Here is a 14418-nt window from a genome sequence, read left to right on the forward strand (position 1 = left end):
AACCTCTTCCAGCTCTATCCATACTGCCACAAATGGCATGAGTTTATTATAGATTTTTGTTACGTCATAAGGTAATGTGGCTGTGTCATTGCGTGGTTTAAGGGAGGCACATCTTACATAATGTCATGAACACCCACTCATCATGCTTATGAACTGGAAAATGATTGATTTATCTTTTTTTGATGGTTGAGTAATATTCTAGTGTGTATCTATACCACATCTTTTTGATCCATTCATCTGTGTGTAGGCACTTAGTTTTTTTTCGGTTATTTAACTATAGTAAATAGTGCTGCAATAAATATGGGAGTGCAAGTTTCCTTTAGAATTAGTGTTTTTGAAATTTTGGTTAAATGGCTAGGAATGGAATTACTGGGTTGACTGGCAATCCATGTTTAAAGTTTGTTGTTTGTTTGTTTTTTTTTTTTTGGTGGGACCCTCGCCGGCGGCTGGGGAATGAACCGGTGCTGCAGAAGCTGCGGGCAGCCTCGCAGCCCAGTGCTCAACCGCTGCGCCACCAGGGGAGGTCCCATGTTGAAAGTTTTGAGACACCTCTATACTGCTTTCCACAAAAATTGGGCCAGTTTGCATTCCCAGCAGCAGTGTAGGAGGGTTCCCTTCGCATTCTCACTGGCACTTGTTTCTGGCTTTTGTGATATGGGCTGTTCTTAAAGGTGTAAGATGGTGTCTCATTGTGGTATTGGTTTGCATTTCAACAGGAATGCATGATGGTGAACATTTTTCATGTGTCTTTTTGCTGTCTGAATGTCTTTGGAGAATTGTCCTTCTGCCCATTTTATTGGCTGGACTTTTTGTTTTGCTTTTGTGGCGTTTTATGAGTTCTTTGTATATCTTTGATATCAGTTCTTTGTCAAACGTATGATTCACAAATATTTTTACCATTATGTTGGGTATCATTTGTTTTAGTTTTAGGTGGTTTCTTTCTGTGCAGAAGCTTGACATTTTTAATCACCTCATTGTGCAAGTTACTACTTGATTAACTTGTGTATGTATAACTTAATAACAAATAACTTAAGTTTTAACTTTTCGAGGAATAAGATGTTATAATTTCTGGAAACTGGGACTTTAACTTTTTCCAAAAATGTTTGCAAGCTCATGTTTATTCTCTCTATGAGCCTCCTGAGTTAGATGAGAATATAAGATAGCTGTGAAAAATGAGATAAGCAGAGGTTAAGGGACTTAACCAAGACTCCTGAAATGTTACCTGTAGAGCAGGATTGACTCTCCTAGTCACATTCCTAGTGACTAGTATGCAACTATAGTCACCATTTTTCTTTCTAAAAGTAGGAAAATACTTGAATAGTTTTGAAATGTAACAGGCCTTTCCTGTTTGCTTTACTGATAGGGGGGTCATTTGCTTTTAATACCTCCATTATTTATTCTAGAGAATAAATAAGCTTTTAAAGGAAATTTCAAAGTTCCCTTTAAATTGTAGTAGTGACTTAGGGGAAAAATATTTAGTGGCTTAGGTAAAAATAAAAGTTAACTCCAAATCATATTTATCCCTAGAAGTATTGTGATATGAGTGCAAAATATAGTAATAGTTCTGTATCATTGTAATAATCATCATCTGATGATAGATGAAGTAACATGCATGCTAAATAAGTAGTGTTGATATTATACTTTACACCCATTCATAAGGAAAACTATATAAATATCCAATAGCTTAATGGCAGGGAAAATAATGAATGATTTTTAAGCACAAAAAAAAACCTTTGTCAGCAATTGAAATCCTGTCATGAACTCACTTTTAGTTGTAGAACCAGAGTCTGCATCCTGAGACAAATATACATAAAGTTCTATACTTTAAGCATATTTAAATAAAACAGCCAAATAAGCTGAAAATAACTTGTCAATATTATCTTGGTAGGAAGAAATGACTGAGTGACTTTTATGTTCTTTTTGCAGTATATCAGTCCCGTTTTATAAGTTGCTTTTGAAACATTTAAAACACATAATCATGGAAAATAATTCTAGAGATAAAAAGTAGAAATGAATTAACTTATTAGTGTATTCATTAAAGGAATAGTGCTCTGCCAGGCCTGTGCTGGGATCTGGATATATAATTATGAGGCAGCAGCAGTCCTGAAATCTTCCCTCATGGGGTTTGCAATGTCGTTGAGTGACAGGCCATGATCAGAGAGGCGTCCAAAAACTTATGAAATTTTAAGTAAGGTAAACACGACACAGGAAGTCACATGGTGCAGGGAGAGAGAATGTAGTAAGTATCTAGCATGCTGAATGTATAAAACAGAAAAATAAACCAGCTGAACTCATCTATAACTGCACAATTGGTTGTTTTTCATATTCCAAAATTTTTTTCTTGGTCACAAGAAAATAATTGCTGGATATGTTGCCATTAATTGAAGAGATTTTTCACTTGAAAATGAATTGTATCTCTTTTGATAAAGAAAAGGGTTGTAAAATTTTTTTAATTACTATTTTTCTTTAGGATTGCTTAAAAATTTACCACATAGACATTAGGGTTGTTTCCACAGCTTAGCTATTGTAAATAGTGCTGCTATAAACGTAGGGGTGCGGGTGCCCTTTTGAATTAATGTTTCTGTGTCCTTTGGGTAAATACGTAGGAGTGGAATTGCTAGATCATATGGAAGCTTCATCTTTAGTAGGTTGAGGCATCTCCACACAGCTCTCCATAGTGGATGGACCAGTTTGCACTCCCACCAGCAGTACAGGAGAGTTCCTTTTTCTCCACATCCTCGCCAACATTTGTTGTTGCTTGTTTTTTTAATATGTGCCATTCTCACTGGTGTAAAAAGGTGTAACTGTATCAAGAAGATGTATATGTATTCCATATACACAATGGAATATTGTTCAGCAATCAAAAAAGATAAACACATGCAATTTGCAGCAACATGGATGGAGCCGGAAGGGATCATGCTCAGCGAAATAAGCCAGAAAGAAAAAGAAAAATACCAGATGGTCTCACTCATAGCAGGAATTTAGAAAACCTAAATAAGGGACCAAGGAAAAGACTAATTATAACAAAGTAAAAATCAAAATCAACAAGCAACTATAAGCGAGAGACACACTATGGGGGGGTGGGGAGAAAGGAGGGAGTAGGATCCAAACCAGGGTGGGTGGGAATTGTATGGGGACTATAACCAAAATGAAAATGCATACATTGTGCAAAAATGAAAAATGATGTAAAAATTTATAAAATGCAATAAAAAATACCAGATAGAGACGTCTGTGGAACAGAAGTTCATATTAAGGACAATTAAAACTGTAGTTGTAGGGATATTATTTTAAGATGGACTAAATTTATTAATCACTTATGGGTTTTGAAATAACTCACTTTTCTGACCATCACCTCCAACTAGTGCATCTTCATTGAGTCTTTGTCAATCCAATATGAATAGTTGGATACAGTCAAAGGCAAAAAGGAAACTTGACCACTTGTGGGAAATACTAAGACATGAAGGCTTAGATATAATAGGATCAAGAAATACAGTGAATATTTTGGAACTTTTTTGGAAATGAAGGCAAAGTGTATAAACAATAAAAATAGAAGGAGGTTTTAGTGCCTCAGCGATTTTTCAGTAGAGGTAAATTTTAAGCCTTTGGTAAAAAAGTACATGCTCGTGATATGTTAGTAAATTAACTGCTTCTAAAATCTATTTTATCTATTTTCTTCAGAGCCCCCTTTTCTTAATTCTATTAGAATAAGTGAATATTTAGTTCTTTACAGGTAATCATTTTAAAAGCAAGACATTCTATGTGCATGCAGAATCACACAATCTGAAAATTTTTGGGTAATGTCATTTTTAATCTCTTAAAAGGATACTTTTCCATTAAATAAAGGTTTTTTTATGTGAATAATTATTCTTAAATTATTCTGAAGTTTAAAGAATAAAACACATTAAATTTGAGGCCACTTTTAGATATTTCCTATTTCTTAATAGGAAAATAATTTTCTCTAGTATTTCTTAGTAGAAAAAATTTGAAGTGATGATTTTTAAAATCCAGAACAGCTTAATGACTGCAGGTGAAAACAATCATTTAAACAAATCATCTTTTAACTTTCATTTGTTAATACAAATTTGCACTCTTTATTTTAAATTTTTCCTTGAAAATCTTGATTTTTTTTTTTAAAAAAGTATAAATTTGGAATTGATTTTTCTTTGGTCGGTTCCATAATAAATTACTTAAATTACTTCTGTGTTGCCTCATAAAATTAGGAGGTAGGAGGAGGAGAGCTGCATCTGAATTTTTTTCTGGGCTGGGCTACACCTGGGTATGCACAAATGTGTTACTTTCCAAGTACACATGTGGGCTCTCAGTCTTCTCCCTCCAGGAAACTGAGATAATCATTATTCAAGATTTAATGCTTTTTTAAAAAAGATTTATTTTGTTTATCCATACAAGAGCATGATGCAGGCCAAAGAGGCAGTGCAGGGGAGGAAGGGGGCAAGAGGATTCACCAGAGACAGAGTGGGAAGCAGATCTACTGAAATATACTGCTGAGGGGAGCTGGGAGCTGTGGGTAAGACAGGAGAGATCTGCACCATGTGGGTGAGCTCCCTGGCCTGGGATTGAACTTGTGTGGCAGTGCTGCCATAGCTTCATCGTGCTGAGACTTAACCCCTTTAACCACCAGGGAGGCTCAAGCTCTAATACTTTTGTCTAGTGTGGTGCTTCACGGTCAGTGCAGTGGCTGAATTGTTTGGACAGGTCTCACCAGTCCTTGATTCAGTCCACCTGCTCAAACAGGACTTGCGGCCACCCCTCCTACCAGCTCACAGTTTCTTCTCTGTGAACTGTCTCGCTGGTATTTTCTAATATGAAATATCCACCCCCTAAACATGTGGAGAATGACTAATAACGGAAATACAACCATGTGTAGATTTGTTATTCAAAGACTGTACATTTTCCCACATGATACTTAATTTGTCTGAATTTCCCAGTAACTGACTTAATGAACGTCCTGAATTTAGATGGGCATGGGTTAGAAAATGTTTCTCTTCAATACTCACCTGTTGACTCTGTCTTCCCACACCTAGACAATACTAAATTCCCATCATTTTCCCATTTATTTTATATGGTAGAATCTCATTTTCTCGTGTTAATATTTTATCCGGATCCATCTTTCATGCTCTCATTCTGTTCATTTTTTTTTTTTTTTCATTTCATGCTCTGGTCAAAGACTTGACCTAAGATCTCTGCAAGCTGGCACTATTTTTTTTTGCTTCCTTGTTGGCTGCTTCTTCCCTTTTATTATGCTGCTTCTGAGTTTTTCATGATTGGGGTGGAAAAGGGAGGGAAGGAGGACAATAAATGGAGCAGAATAGATTCAGTCTGTACTGTTGTTACCAATTGTCCAGACAGTTCTTGAGCTTGATGTACAGAAGCACCAAACATTGAGTGTGGAAGGCAGGGAAAACATTTTATTATTGAAAAGGTACCAGTAAAATAATGGGTGCCACAGCCCAAGCCCACCACCCTGAAGATGGAGCCTTAAGGAAAGGAAAGTTAGCTATTTAGGGAAAGTATGCAAATCGGAAAGGGTTTTCACAGTGTGACAGCCAACGCCATTTACATAGCACATAACACACATGCAAACATACATATAGAAATGTTTCTAGTACGTATTAGTTTCATCACACTTGCATATTTTCTTGTGCCTCTGATTAATCACCCTTCTACACTTTCCTCGCTGCCTTCTCTTGGATTCCTCTTTCCTGTTTTTTTTTTTTTTCCTCAACATGCTCTATTTTACCAGTTCTAGAACTTCATCTTGATGAAATTAACAGTGTGTGTGTCCCTTTTATGTCCAACGTAATATCCTTGATATAAAATAATGCCTAGGTTACTAATTCCTTTTTGTTATAAATTCAGTGGTATAAATTACAATATGTTTATCCATTCTCCTCTTGGTGCTCCTAGTTTGAGATTCTCTGGACAAAGCTGGTATGAACTTTTCTTCCTGTACAAATATTTCTAGGGACCTATTTTCATTTCTCTTGGTGGGATGGCTAGGACACAGAAAAGGTGTATTTTTATATTGTAAGAAATAACCAAAACAGTTTTCCAGTGTGACAGTTCAGGTTGCTCAAAATCCTTACAGTTTTACCTATTGTCTGCTTTTGTGTTAATTATTTATACACAGTTATCCAAAACTTAGTAGTTTGAAAGGTGAACCATGTCTCACAAAGTTTCTGAGCATCAGGAATCCAGAAATGGTTTACTGAGTAGTTTTGATTCAAGATCTCTCATGTGGTTGCAATCACGTTACTGAGCAGGTCCCAGTCATTTCCTTGTGCTGGGGTATCTACTCTCAAACTCAAAATGATGACTGGCAACTAGAATGTTACATATTTTAGCCATTATATTGGAGGCAAAGATGTATTTTATCATTGACTTGTAGGAGTACTTTGCTAATTTATATAAAATACTTTGTCAAGTATATAGGGTAAACATTTTTTTCCAGTTACCTTGAGTTATTTATTTAGATGAATAACATATTTAAAGTTCAGTTTTTCATTTTTTTCTATTATGGTTAGTGCTTTTTCTGTGCTAAGAAATTTTTGCCTCCCCCAAGTTTGAGAAGATGATTTCTTTTCCCCAGATGCTTCATAGTTACAACTTTATATATGACTCTCATACATCTAAAATTATTATTACTTTCATTTAATATGTTAGAGGTTGACATTTATTTTCCTGATATATTTATACAATTGTTTCAGATCCAGTTTTTTGAAAAGATTGTTCTTTTTCCATTTATGTTCCTTGGCAACTTGGTCAAAATGTTATTAACATAGAGATGTAGGTCAATTTCTAAAATATGCACTTCATTCCATTGGCCTACTTGTCTCTTATGTTAATGCTATATGGCTATGATCATTGCAACTTTATAGTAAATTGTTTTTTAAACAAACCTTACTACATTTTTTTTTATTTTGTGTTCAAGTAGCATGGTATTATATACATTTCAGGAATGCATTGTTATAAATCAGTGTCTTTATATCTACATTAAGTTCATACTAACAGTGACTCATTATAAATTTTGAAGCCAGGTAATGAATATGAAACACATTCTTATGTGTTATTTTGCAAGATTGATTTGTCCATGTTAAATCATTCATATCTTTATATATTTTAGAAAGTTTGCCAATGCATTTAAAAAAAAAAAACTCCTGTGTCTATATTGAAATGGTATTGAATAAATTGATCAGTTTAGAAGAGACTGACTTTTCAACAATATTGAGGCTTCCATTCCATGAACTTGGCTTATCTCTACATTTCTTTAGATTTCCTTTAGTTCTACAGAGTAACTTACTGTGTATTTCAGTGTAGCATTTTGCACATTTTCTTTAAGTTTATTCCCAAATGTAATCTTTTAATTTTATATATTTAATATTTTATTTTTCAAATGTTTTCATTATTATAAAGAAAAGCAATTTATTTTGTATATTTTATGTCTTGTAATACGTGTTCTAGTACTTTCTAACTCTAGTAGTTTTTATGGATTACTTTTGATTTTATATACAATATTTTCATCTGTAAATACAGTTTCATTCAGATGGACTTCACAATGTTGTATGTTGTATTGTCATATCAAATCTTTGCAATAACTCCCCCCCATATAAGATTCAAATGTCATAACCAGACATGTAGCTAATATTTTTTTGTGTGGACACTTTCGTGGTGGAAGAGGTTATAATTATTAATAATTATGTTGGGACACAGGTGTCATTTGGAAAATTTCCAGGCCAGATAGCTATATGATTACTCAGTATGGTTCCTCATAATATGATTCCTCACAGCCTCTCTGTTGCCAATCCAACAGCTGGTATTGTGTGTGCTTGCACTCAGAAAGCCAAGCTCTGAACCACAAGATTGTCTTCACAGAGGAAACATTTTATTAGTGCTTAGCTTCATGCTCATGCTCAGTGACTCACTGGTGAGAATTCAAGAAAAGGTTGCCTCCTTAAGTGGTGAGTGAAGGAAGATTATATGGGAACTAGTAGTGTGGTAATATGCAGGAGAGGGGAGAGTTCTTAAATTCTCATGCCCAAGAGTTGCCAGGCAGTGTGGGAGTAGGCAAACACAAGATTATAGATGATATTCTGGTGTATTTGCTCTCTTCTGTATTAATAATTAAAGTGGTGCTTGGGTGTTTATCAGGCACTGATGATATCAGTGTCCTCAAAAGGGATAGGAACATGGTGTTAAGCATTAGGCAGCCCCTCATCGTGGTTCTGAGGAACATGGGACATTGGCTGCTAAGGCAGGAGTCATGTCAGTACTCTTGGTTCAGGCCTGCCAGTATCTCTAATGTCCACTCCTGTCCTTCCATCATACACAATCAGACTGTCATCGTGTGTTTCATTAGATTCCTTCAAACACCAGTGACGTTTTCCTTCCCCTTGTACCTTTAGTATTTTCAGAGCTTCTTATTTCCCCTTTCACTTGCTTTTGAAGCTTTTAATCTTTAATACAGAATTTTCATTAGAGAGGTACTTCAGGATTTGAAAGTTTTTTTTTTATTATAACTTTTCTATTTTATGGCTTAAAAGGTGAGGTCATAGTGAATGATATTTATTGGAGATAATTATTTTTCAAGGCATGAAAAAAAAAAAACAGGATAAAACCTTTCTAGTCACACCACATGTCATACCACCCAGAATCTTTTATATAATAAAATACAAAGCAAATAAAATCACCGTGCCATAAAATAGAGACTATGCAGACACTCAAATACTCCTTGAAGCATGCATCACAGTAGATTAAGATTTTCAAGGTACCCTTTAGAATTTCCTAGGTCCATGATGAGAGTTCCTTTTTGTAGATATGTAGCCACTTACGTTTGCAATTAATTTTTCTGAAGAATGAGCATCAAAATAAACTGCAGAAAATCACACAGGGAGGAAAAGATTTCCATTTTAATGTTTATTCTCCTTTACTTCAGACTCTTAAGTTATCTTACAAGCAAATGATTAATAGATGTTTTAAGTCTCAGTGAAATGTATCAGAAAATGCAATGCATACCAAACAGAAGATTGGTGATATGGTTCAACATTCAGATCTAAGTGACCTGAATAGTGCCCATCTGAATTCCTACCCATTTTAATTCTTACCCATTATGTTCCTGGCACTGTGCTGGATGTGGGGGATACTGTTTTGAACAAGGCACTTGCATTCTTTGCCTTGTGGGATTTATGTTATAGAACAAAGGCATGGCTTTACAAAAACAGCACTATATTAGATATAATTTAGCAAAACATTTTATAATAAAAACTTTCCTAAGTTTGCTTATTTGCTTTATATTGATTTTTCATTCATTGCCTCTCATTTAATGAAACATTTAACACTCGGCCAGTTTTAAATCCCACAGATCCAACACAGTTCTCTCCGTTTTCCCTTTGAAATAGTTTAACTTGGAGTATCATTTGACTTTTACTGAACTCTACAGTACTATGTTAAATGAGGAGTGAAAATCAATGCAAACTGAACAGGTTTCTTCCCTTTTGTTCTGTGCCTTCCTGCCATTAATACATATTTATTAAGTTGTTAATTCTTGTTGGGCATTTTATTACAGATTGGGGATAAAACAGAAAATAGACATCTTTTAAAACCTCTTAGATGTTGCAGTTTGGGAACAGGCTGAGAGGAAACAAACTTCAAATTGTGGTAAATGTTAAAGAAATAACTAAAAAGTGTGGTGTGATGAAGAAAGTCAAGACAATATTTACTTTCTACCTTCTATATATAGATGAAATACGGTCAGGAAAGGTCACGATGAGTAATGGATAAGAAGTTGAGATTCTAAGGGGATATAAAAAAAATTGAGCCATGAAAAATCAAAGGTAAAATCTTTCTTACATAGGTAGAAGGGCCTTGGAGGATAAGAACCTGGAAAGACTGAGAAATTAGTCTCATGTTGGAGGACTGAGATCAAAGATGAAAAAAAGTCAAGGATATCTGATTAGAGAGGCAGAAATCTGCTCACTATTGCATGTTCTTGAAGCCATAGTAAACAATTTGAATTGTGAGGGGTTTGGATCAGAGAAATAATAGCACCATCAGTTTTTTTTTTTTTTTTTTTTCTTTTTTCTTAAGGAGTAAATGTGCTTCTATGATTTGGAGAATGATGAGGGTTGCAATTTACTTATTTTTAATTTCTTGGCAATTATATAGATTCTTGACATCCTTAGAGTTACTATAATGTTGCTGTAAATCTTCCTCTGAAATGTTAGCAGCATTATAAACTATTATTGATTCTGATGTTATGTCAATTATTTGAAGCCTAGTGATTATTTTACGGCATTGTTATGAAATTATTGCACAGTGTTCCACTACTATGTTTAAACATATATTTTTACAAAGATAAATACATTGCATCTAAGAAGTGGCACAGACAGCTTTTACATTCCAAATTATATGTTTTGGGAACAATTAACTGGATTGACTGGTTTTAAAATGAAAGATTATCATAAGACTTTTTTTAACTGGTTTTAACAAAAGTTCACCCATTTCTTATCCACAAAACAGCCTGTTAAAATTATTCTGTGTGCAGCAAAACCTTGGAAGGTAATATCCCTTATAAAGCCTGAAAGAAATAGAACAAATATCTATATAAATTATTTTTTTTCTGCCCAGGAGATATTTAAATTTTTACAATTAATTTTTTCACACTTAGGAAATATTACAAAGATCTCATGTCAGTATTTAAAAAAATCAGTAATTTTAAATAATAGTTCATTATTTAATTAAAGTAGAGGAAAATTAACCTGTATTGGTATACAGTTGAATGAATTTTAACACACATGAAAGTTCTTATAATTCATTATCCTAGTATTCAGGATACAGAATAGTTCTCTCTCTCCCCCAAAAGCCCTTCTGCTCCCCCTTTTTAGTCACACTGCCCCCCTCAAGTTCCATTTATAACTGCTGTTATTCAACACTGTAGTTTTTTTTTTTCCTTTTCAAAAATGTCATATAAGCAGAATCATATGGTTCACTTGGCATAGTGTCTTAGAGATTCATCTGCATTATTGAGGTGTCAAACAAGCACATGGAAGGAGATTAAATGTTGTTATCTAACTCAGCATCTTTAGCCAGTTCATGCAAATTTAAATCACAATATGGTACCACTGTACACCTACTAGAATGAGTAAAATAAAAACACTTCTAGTGAGACCAAGTGTTGGGAAGAAGATGGAGCACCTGGAACTCTTACTGATTACTAGTGGGAGTAAAAGATGGAGCTGGCAATTTGTATAAGATTAAACATCCATCTAACATATTACACCGTGATCCCACTAGTGTTTGCGTGGAAGAACTGAAGTTCTTGTTCTGGAACAATCATTTTTAAAAGTGGTTATTGTGTAAATTTTTTTTCAGGAATGCTTACCTGAATATGATCACATTAGGCTTTCTAGACAAAATGGAGATTTTGACTTGAAAGTATATTCTTGATTGAATTAATCAGGATTTTTCCAATAGTTATATGATAGCACTGATGATAATATGCCTGAGGATATTAGAAATACTGGAAAGGATAGTGATACAGAAGATGCAGGGAGAGGCATGGATTCTGTGAGAGCCTCATATTGCAAATGACATTAGGTTGCATTCTTTTGAAAATTACTCTAACAAAGAAATGCCAGAAAGTTAACTTATTCCCTTAAGGTTCTCTTTTTATAATGAGTTAATTGTCATTTAAACCTTTTTGTATAATGAGGATCTAAACTTGTGAATATGTAAATGATACTAACTGATCTTTTTCTATTATATTTTTAATTTGTCTATGAAATTTAAAACACGTTTTAACTTGGGTTGAAGCTAGTATGATTTCAAATGCCTTTAGAAATAGTTTACATCGTTCCAGAATTCTGAGAACAAAAGTAATTTTGGACTTTCTGCATTATATCCAGAGAGCACTTATGCTCATTCTTAGCATAAAACTTTTCATATAATAACATCTATCATATTTTCATAGGCAAAAAATTTAATAATTCCAAGTGCTGGGGATAAGTGTTTAGCTTATAGGAGATGCCTGTGAGTAAACATAGATGAGTAGGTACACAATTTCTGTGATCCAGAGTATTCATAATTCCTACTTACATAAATTGTCAGGACACAGAGAAAACCATCACATAACGCTCTTGGTGGTTCTAGGACTAGATGAGTTGTCAAAACAAATTTAATAACTCTAATGATTTAACAACAAACATATGGAACACTTATGTGATTGTAAATTCTAAAGATTAATGGAAGAAACCAGGGATAATTTAGCCTGCCTTTAGGGGTCTTGGGTATCAAGGAGACAGAGGAAGAGACTTAAGGTGATGAACAATAACTGGTGACTTCATCCTAACTGAGAGAAAAGGGGATGTTCTTAGCAAGCACATGTTCATTGATAAACCTATAACTTGATTACCAACTCTTCCCACCCAACTACATTCTTCTAGGTGGAGAAGGGGAAGCAGTGATTGCTTCTCCAATTAGGGAAATGGAAGAAGCTTAGGAGTGTGAAGAATTCTTCCTCTGTTAGGGAAAGGCTAAGGACTCAGGCAAGGACAGAATCTTCTTCTCACCCTCAAGGGATTTCATTTGTCTTAGCTCAGGCTTACCTCAGAGTGAGGTGTCTTGAGACCAGTTTTAAGAATCTTGGGGTTGTCTGAGCACCTTCAAAATTTACATTATTTAGGAAAAAATGACTAATTATATACTGGGGGAAATGAGGAGAAAGAAAAATACTATTGCAAAACTGGAGGATGACTTAATTTTTAAAATGATCAATAAAACCTTCCTTAGCATTGAGAAAATGTTTTATCCAAGAAAAGCCAAGTAATGAAAACTAAAGACTTCTAGAAGTGGCCATAACCACAAGGACAGATAAGGAATATGTATAACTTGAACTTAAAGACTACAGCACAAGCGTAGAAACCAAAAAAGAAAAGAAAAAAGAAAAGAAAAAAAAAATCCCCAGAGCCTTGGTCACTTAGATGTATGTACAAGGTCATAAAATTCCTACGTGAAAATGAAAATTCAGCCACCTGAAAAAATTAGTTCCATATTTCCAAACAGATGCTTAAGACACAAGTGAATTTGATATACTTGAATGTTCATCCAAATATATGTAGATATTACATGCTTTGCAGTCAGTCTTCATTTTCAAAAACCATGACCTTTAAGTATCCTAATCCAGGACAGGTTAATCTTTCAGTCATAGACCACGAAAAAGTACACAGTTTCTCCTGTCCACCTAAGAAAGGCCTCCTTATGAATGGGTGAACTGTTTTACATGTTTAAATGTTTAATCTTCTATTTTTCTAGAAGAAGGATCAAGAGTTTTATCAGTTCCCCCAAACGTCCCATGCTTTAAAAACATCCTCCTTATCACAAAAACTGAGACCAGGAAGTGAATACTGTTATACATTGTCAGAAAATATCAAGTTAGAAGTGCTAGTAGACAGAGATTAATCATGTTCTGCCATGTGGCAATGGTTTTATTGTTGTGTTGCATTGTCATTTCAGTGTTGCGTTTTGCTAGTTCAGGTATTTGTCTCCTCATGTAGACTAAACGTGTTTTGATATCAGCATTGTACTTTTCACTTCTTTCCATCTTTGAGTATGCCTTGCACAAAGGAATCTCAGTTATATGCTGATTAACTGAAATAATGAGAAATAAAATTCTGTGAGGCATTGTTTTGCCACATGTCAGGGACACCTGATCTTGTTTTCACTTAAAATTTTTCATCAGGACAGTATCTTTCTATTAGAGTTACTTTTATTAAATATAAAGTAATAAACTGGAAAATCAGTTTCACTTTTCATAAAAGAAAACAACTGTAAAATAAATACAAGTAAACCAACCCAATGTTATCACACTGTAATTACGTATTGTTGTCTTCCCTAAGTGCCAAGTTTGCATTACTCTCCTTAGAAAGTAGATTCGCAAACTGGAGAACATGGCTAACTCATTATGTGAGTATATCATATTGTATTTATCCTGTTGTTGATTAGAGTTATGTTCATTTCATTACTAGCAATGCAGCCATGGCCATTCTGGTACTTGTCTATGAGTAGACATGTACATGTAATTTCCTTGTGGACCAAATCTAGCAATGAACTTTGTGGATTATAGGAACATAGGTACACATGTTAGCAAATAGAGCTGAACTGTTTTCCCTCCAGCTGTGTAGGTTTTCTGGCTTCTCTACATTCTCCCACTTTTTTTGTAAAAGGGATAAAACAAGGGGGATCATTCTGAAAATATGGGCATCGTTAATGATTCTATTATGTAATCTGACATTGATGGCTTTTCCTGTTTGAGCCCCAACGACCCAATGAGGGCCATAGTTGCTTCTGCATCTTTTCCCTCCTCACCTTTAAATAGTCCAATTTTCATTTGGTATCAGTGAAGCCCAT

The 14418-nt window shown here is 34.4% G+C and overlaps 1 protein-coding gene and 1 non-coding gene across 4 annotated transcripts in view; one reads left to right on the plus strand and one right to left on the minus strand.

Annotated features, from left to right (window-relative positions):
* Positions 1 to 14418, plus strand: part of GABRG2 (gamma-aminobutyric acid type A receptor subunit gamma2) — a 137683-nt gene that overhangs the window by 48281 nt on the left and 74984 nt on the right. The window lies entirely within an intron of this gene.
* On the minus strand, positions 63 to 165 carry LOC119237373 (small nucleolar RNA U13). The gene has a single exon (XR_005123309.1). It is a non-coding gene; the product is annotated as a small nucleolar RNA U13 (small nucleolar RNA).

The sequence above is a fragment of the Talpa occidentalis genome, unplaced genomic scaffold (genome assembly GCF_014898055.3).
Source record: "Talpa occidentalis isolate TD23 unplaced genomic scaffold, MPIMG_talOcc4v2.1 talOcc4.9, whole genome shotgun sequence".
Taxonomy (NCBI): Eukaryota; Metazoa; Chordata; class Mammalia; order Eulipotyphla; family Talpidae; genus Talpa; species Talpa occidentalis.